Source organism: Equus przewalskii, chromosome 9, assembly GCF_037783145.1.
Source record: "Equus przewalskii isolate Varuska chromosome 9, EquPr2, whole genome shotgun sequence".
NCBI lineage: Eukaryota > Metazoa > Chordata > Mammalia > Perissodactyla > Equidae > Equus > Equus przewalskii.
The window spans coordinates 8228954-8236156 of record NC_091839.1 but is presented as its reverse complement, the minus strand read 5'-3'; positions in this window follow the sequence as shown (position 1 = coordinate 8236156).

Below are 7203 nucleotides of genomic sequence, written 5' to 3'. Positions count from 1 at the left end.
GAAAAAGGAAATTATGAAAAGAAATGAGAAGCAACAATAAGACTGAGAGGTGACTTCTCTGAAACAACAAAACTAAAGCCATTACAATTAAGTGATCTCTTCAGCATGCTGAAAGAAAATAAATGTCAAACCAGAATTCTATAGTAGGTAAAAACAGCCTTCAAAGAAGTGGAGTGGGCACTTATTCTTGAAATGAGTTTGCCTTGTCTGACTATAATTCCACAATACTGAATGTCTTGTCCCTCATATTATCCCACTCAACTTTGATTTTGACCATTGAACTCATTATACAGCAAAAGAAGTGAATCAATGGGCTAATATCCATGCATTCACTAAGTTTAGGTAAACATCTCCCAGAAACAACTGACATTGTACAATGGTGAAAAGGACTATTGAATAAGCAGTTATGTTGTCAGCTAAGAATACCCTGTGACGTTGTGATACTATCCTACAAAATATGTATTTATTCTGAACCAGAGATCAGTTCATGGTACTGTTTCTCCAATAACCTTATATATGTATATACATGGGCAGGTTCAGGAACCAAGGGTAGATGGAAGCCAGGCTAGATAGTCTCAGTGTCATCATGATTTTTGGTTCCCATCACTACAACATTGGATTACGCTAGTTTAGAGATCTTAGTATATTGATAAAATTGAAATTCTGAGTCTCCATCCCTAGCCAAAAGAATCACAATATACAAGATAAAGACCTTTGCACTTTCTATGATATAAGCAGATGCTAGCATCTGTGGAGGCTGTGCCTGAGAGCTAAAACTGTCATCATCCTGCCCCAGCAATAACGAGGCAACTCCACCCCCCAATCAGTGGGAATCTACTAAAGCTGTGTGTTTTGAACAGAACCCTGACTACCAATCTGCTCCAGGAATAACCTGCCTATATTTTCCCCCCAGCTGGTGGGAAACGTCAGATGCTGTGTGTGCATGGAGGCTGTCTACCACCCTGATCTCACAGTAGCACAGAACTTGATTGAAATGGGAATCAGAGACTCAGAAAATAAAACCCAAAATATCTAGAATAAAAGAAAACATAACAAAACCAGGGAAAATCTCAAAGTGAATGACAAAACATAATCAACAGACCCCAACAGGAAGATGACACAGTGTAGGGGCATTAGCCAGTATGCCCCTTTAACCCTTTAATGGCCATGTGTCCTTGAGGCTTCTTATCTAGGCTACTCGCCAACACTCACAATGATAGCAGTCCTGGGCTTGGCCAACCCAGCTGCTTTCTCATGAGATAATCGGCACCAAGACCCTCAAGGTCTTGAGGGGGAGGCGGGGGGTGTGGGCTCTGGTCCTTGGAATGCAGGTCATACTGGGATGATGCCCGGTGGCAAGCATGCAGCCTTTGTTCCTCTGCCTACTTAAGCAAGCTTCTCCCAGGGGGCGGTAGCAATGCGCAAATCTATGACCAGCCGGCGCCACTGGACACTCTCCCTGTAAGTCAGTCCCAATAAACCTATAAGTCTTGTTTGCAATCTCCGGGTTGTTTCTTCAGTCTCTTGGCACGATACCCTGCCGCCCTAGCTCAGCTGGGCTTGCGGCCTTACAGACAGATATTGAAATTATCTGACATGGATTTTAAACTACCAAAGCTCATCCAAGATGAATAGTCTGATAACTATTAAAGTAATTAAATCCATAACATAATCCTCAGAAGAAATCTCCATGCCTGTATTACTCAGGGTTCTCCACAGAACCAGAATCAATAGGATATAAAAGGAGATTTACTATGAGGAATTGGCTCATGTGATTGTAGAGGCTGAGAAATCCCATGATCTGCCACCTGCAAGCTGGAGACCCAGGAAAGCCAGTGATGTAATTCAGTCTGAGTCCAAAGGCCTGGGAATCAGAGAAGCCAGTTTGAGGGCAGAATGTGAGATGTCCCATCTCAAGCAATGAGGTAGAAAACGGGAGGGGAGAATTCTTCCTTTCTCCACCTTATCCTTCTATTCAGGCTCTCAGTGGGCTGAAAGATGCCCACCCACACTGGGGAGGGCAAACTACTTTACTGAATCCACCGATTCAAATGCTGAGCTCATCCTGAAATACCCTCAGAGACACACCCAGAAATAACGTTTAACCAAATATCTGGGCATCCCCTGATCCACTCAAGTTGAAACATAAATTTAACTGTCACAAATCTACCCCTTGTCAACTTGGCACTCATACCAATCTCCTTAAACCATACTTAATCTCCAAAAAAAACAATAACAAGGTCCTAATTTCACCTAACATGACGCTGGCCTGCATACAACCAAAAACTCACTAACCCTTTCCCCAGAAGAGGATGCAAAGTACTTGGGTAATCTTTACTTTTCTTCTGGATACCCTGTAACTTAAATGCTGATAGAAAAGAAAAGTAACAATACTTGAATACTATGATATAAACTCAATTCCTGAATACTATGCTGTAAGTTTACATGACAAGGGAAGAAGAAAGGGAAGGATACAAGGATAAGTACACACACTTTCATAACAAAATAAGGAGGAACACTCATAACGATAACAGTCCTCATTTCTGTAACTGGTCACGTGATCACAGTTATCTCATCTCATTGGAGTGACACAACTTCATTCCTGAAGAGTCTGGGTTATTAGTAGTCCTGCCTGGATTGGGTTGTTGTTTTCCAGTGACCATAATCACAGGGCCACAATAACACTAGAAGATGCCCTAAGGAATCGCCAGTATTTCAGAAATACTCTTCCTTTCCTCCATTGTGGAGTAGTAGTTCAATTTCCCCTTTAGTAGTCAGACTCAATCACCTCAGCGAACAGTGTAACTCTTTTCTTTGCCTGCTGATTGAGAGGTTCAAGGAGGCCAAAGTGGCTGGGTGGCAGTCTTAAACTTCCAGTTCACTGGAGTCAGTGTTGTGCCTCCTAGTGGAAGCAGTTCACTCTCTAGATCTAAGACCTCCAGGTCATCAGGGCACAGAGTCATGGGAACAGGGAGCAAAAATTTTGCTAGTGGGTCACTAGGGGTAATAATGAATAGTACCACTCCCATTTCCACCTGTTAAGGCAAACCTACAGTTCTTTCCTTCTGTGTGCTTGCTCCCTGTGTGTCTTCATTACTACTCACACAGAACAAAACTTCCAACACTTCTGGTCACCAAATGTGTGTGGGGGCTTACCCACAAGAAGTAACTCTCTGCGACACCAGCTGGGTGTCCAATTTAACTCAATTTTAACACTATCTGCCTGAAGATAGTGTCAGATACCCAGGCTAAGGGCTCAGTCCCACATGACTGCTCCACACTTCAGATGCCAATTCCAAGTAGGAGGTCCCCAGGTTACTCGCAACTTCTTAACAACTTAGCTACAAATCGGAGGTTCCCATAACCCCCTCCTCAGGTCTGATTCATTTGCTAGAGTGGCTCATAGAAAACAGGGAAACACGTTTAACCAGTTTATTAGATATGATAAAGGATACAGATAAATAGCCAGATGAAGAGATATATAAGGTGAGGTGTGGGAGGGTCCAGGGTACAGGAGCTTCTGTCCCCGTGGAGTTGGGATGTGTCACCCTCCTGGTGTGGATGTGTTAGCCAACCTGTAAGCTCTCCAAACCCTGTACTTTTGGGATGTTTATGGAGGCTTCATCATACAGGCATGATGGATCATTAACTCCATTTTCAGCCCCTCTCCCTTCTCAAGAGAAGCTGGGGCAGGGCTGAAAATTCCAAGCTTCTAATCACTACTTCATCTTTCCAGTCACCAGCCCTCATCCAGGAGCCATCCAGGAACCCACTCAGAGTTGCCCCATTAGAAGAAAAGATACCTTTATCACCCAGGAAATTACAAGGGTTGCAAGAGCCCTGTGTCAGGAATCAGGTCAAAGACCAAATATTAGAACAAGAGATGCTCATATTGTCTTATCACTATTATCTCACACTACCCCTTGACTACTTTATCTATGAATCCTGACTATTGGAGAAACAACCATATATTGGACTCTGAGAGCATATACAGCCTTCTGGAGAACCTTACCTTAGCCTGCAAGGTAACTGCCACTGAGCTGGTGCTGTAACTGAATCTTCAAAAGGGCATTCCACCATTCTATCAAGCCAGCTGCTTCAGGATAGCGGGGAACATAGCAAGACCAGTGAATTCCACAAGCATGGACCCATTGCTGCACTTTTTTTTTTTTTTTAAAAGATTTTATTTTTCCTTTTTCTCCCCAAAGCCCCCCGGTACATAGTTGTATATTCTTCGTTGTGGGTCCTTCTAGTTGTGGCATGTGGGACACTGCCTCAGCGTGGTCTGATGAGCAGTGTCATGTCCGCGCCCAGGATTCGAACCAACGAAACACTGGGCCGCCTGCAGCGGAGCGCACGAACTTAACCACTCGGCCATGGGGCCAGCCCCTGCTGCACTTATTTTGCTGTGAAGTTCCTTGATCAGAAGCAATGCTGTGTGGAATACCATGACAGTGAGTAAGGCATTCTGTAGGTCCACTGATGGTAGTTTTGGCAGAAACATTTTGTGCAAGGAAGGAAAATCCATATCCAGAGTAAGCTTCTATTCTAGGAAGGACAAAACGCTGCCCCTTTCATGATGGAAGTGGTCCAAGGTAATCAACCTGCCACAAGACAGCTGGCTGAATACCTCAGGGAATGGTGCCATATCAGAGGTTTAGTGTTTGTCTCCGCTGCTGGCAGACTGAGCACCCAGCAACAGCAGTAGTCAGGTCAGCCCTGGTGAGTGGAAGTCCACATAGCTGAGCCCATGCATATCCTCCATCCCTGCAACCATGGCCACTTTGCTTTTGAGACCATTGAACAACAATAGGGTGGCTGGGGAAAGAAGCTGTTATCCACAGAACAGGCCATCCTATCCACTTATTAAACTCCTCCTTTTGCTGAGATCACCCTTTAGTAATTCACATGGGACACAAATATCTTCAAATTTTTTACCCATTCAGATCTATGCACATCTCTTCCCCAGATTTTACCGTCACCAAATTTCCAATCACATTCCTTCCACCATTATCCCACACCCTTAGTATCCATTCCCAGTCGTTCCCTGGATTTCTGTCTGTATAAAGTAGAAAATTCAAGTAGTTCTTTTGGGCTGTAGCACACCTCCTCATGGTCAAACTGCGTACTACACTTTTAAGAGGGGCTGGAACATGAGTCTAGTGACAGGTCTAGAAACAGAGAGGTGGTGGGAGTAGCTTCTGAAGAGAATCAGCACTGACTTGCATGGCCACTGCCTCACAAGTCATTTCAGTTTCTTCAGGCAATGCAGGCTTAATTCTCTCAGAGGGAGGAGAGGCTGATGCCACTGTGGGCGGGGATGCCACAGCAACCAGGGGTGTAAAGGCTACTTCTGTTGAGGGTGGGGAGGTGGCTTCCACTGGTAAAGGCTCAGAATTTAGGAGCTCCATGTCCTCAGCTCCCCCCAGGGTTTTCCCACATGACCCCACACCAACTTATGAGATCCCTTCTTTGCCCATCGATGCCCTCACTTCAACAGTATTCTAACATTGTTTAAGTATTCAGCTGAAAAATTCCCAAATGTTTAACTTTTGCTTCAAAAATTCTCTTTTGGTCGTTTCTCTCTTCTTGCACTTTACTAGAATCAGCCAGGAGGCAAGCCACACCTTCAATTTCATTGCTCACAAGTTCTACTTTCCATGAAACATTAGATCACAATTTAGCCAAGTTCTTTGCCACTTTCTAAGAACGTTTCCTTCTGTTTCCAATAACATGTTCCTCATTTTGGTACGAGAGCTCATCAGAATGGCCTTTACCATGCATAGTACTACCAACATTCTGTTTGTGATTATTATCTAAGATTCAGGTTCTCTCTTTGGTTCTCCTCTTTTCTGAGACCTCACCGGAATCACCCTTAACATCCATATTTTCTGGATGCATCTCAAGCCCATACTCATTATTTAATTCCAAAGCTGTTTCCATATTTTTATACATTTGTTACATTAGCACCCACTTCTGGCACTAATTTTTGTCTTACTCAGTTCAGGCTGCTATAACCATAGACTGGCTGGTTTATAAACAACAGAAACGTTATTTCTCACAATTCTGGAGGCTGAAGTCTGACATCAGTGTGCCAGGATGATCAGTTTCTGATGAGACTCCTCTTCTGAAGACTGTCGTCGTCTCGTTTCCTCACGTGGCAGAAGAGGGTGAGAGCTCTCTGGGGTCCCTTTTTATAGGGGCACTAATTCCATTCAGGAGGGCTCCATCCTCATGATCTAATTACCTCTGAGAGGCCCCACTTCCTAATACCATCGCATTGGTGCTTCGGATGTCAATACATGAATTTCAAAAAGCAACATGCAGTCCACTTCAAGGCCCAAATGGTTTCACTGGAGAGTTCTACCAAACACTTGAAAAATAATTAAGAGCAACTCTATACTACCTCTTCTGGAAATTAAAAGGAGACAACACTCCCAAACTCATTTTTAAAAATATTTTTTTGAAAGATTGGCACCTGTGCTAACATCTGTTGCCAATCTTTTTCTTCTTCTTCCCAAGGCCCTCTGCTACATACCTGTATATTCTAGTTGTGAGCCTCTGGTTGTGCTATATGGGATGCCACCTCAACATGACGGATGAGTGGTGCCACGTCCACACCCAGGATCCGAACTGGCAAAACCCTGGGGCCCCGAAGTGGAGCGTGCAAACTTACCCAGTCGGCCATGGGGCTAGCCCCCCAAACTCATTTTATGAGGCCAGCATCACTGACACCAAAATAAGACAAAGGCAATAGAACAAAAGAAACTATAGATTGGTATCCCTTCTGAACAGAAACAAAAACCCTCAACAAAATATTAGCAAATCATAGCAATATTTTGTTTAAAGTATACACTACAAACAAATGGGAGTTTCTTCTGGTGATGTAAGGCTTGATTAATATTTGAAAATCCATGAAGGTAATCCACATTAACAGAGTAAAAAAGAAAAATCACATTTATATCAACTGGTGCATATTTTTAAGTAGCATTTCAAGGACATATAAAGGGTTCCATGACAGTGTTTCCAGGTAGCAAAGGGTTCTCAAAGTTATAAAAGTCCTGAGAAGAAAAAAAATAAAAATGTGGTGCTGTTATGAAAATGTGGCCTTAGGGTAAAGATGAAGCCAACTTTTATCCTGTGAAACAGCATGGCTGCTAAGAATATTAAAGTCATATTTCCACAGCAGCCTCATAGGGAACT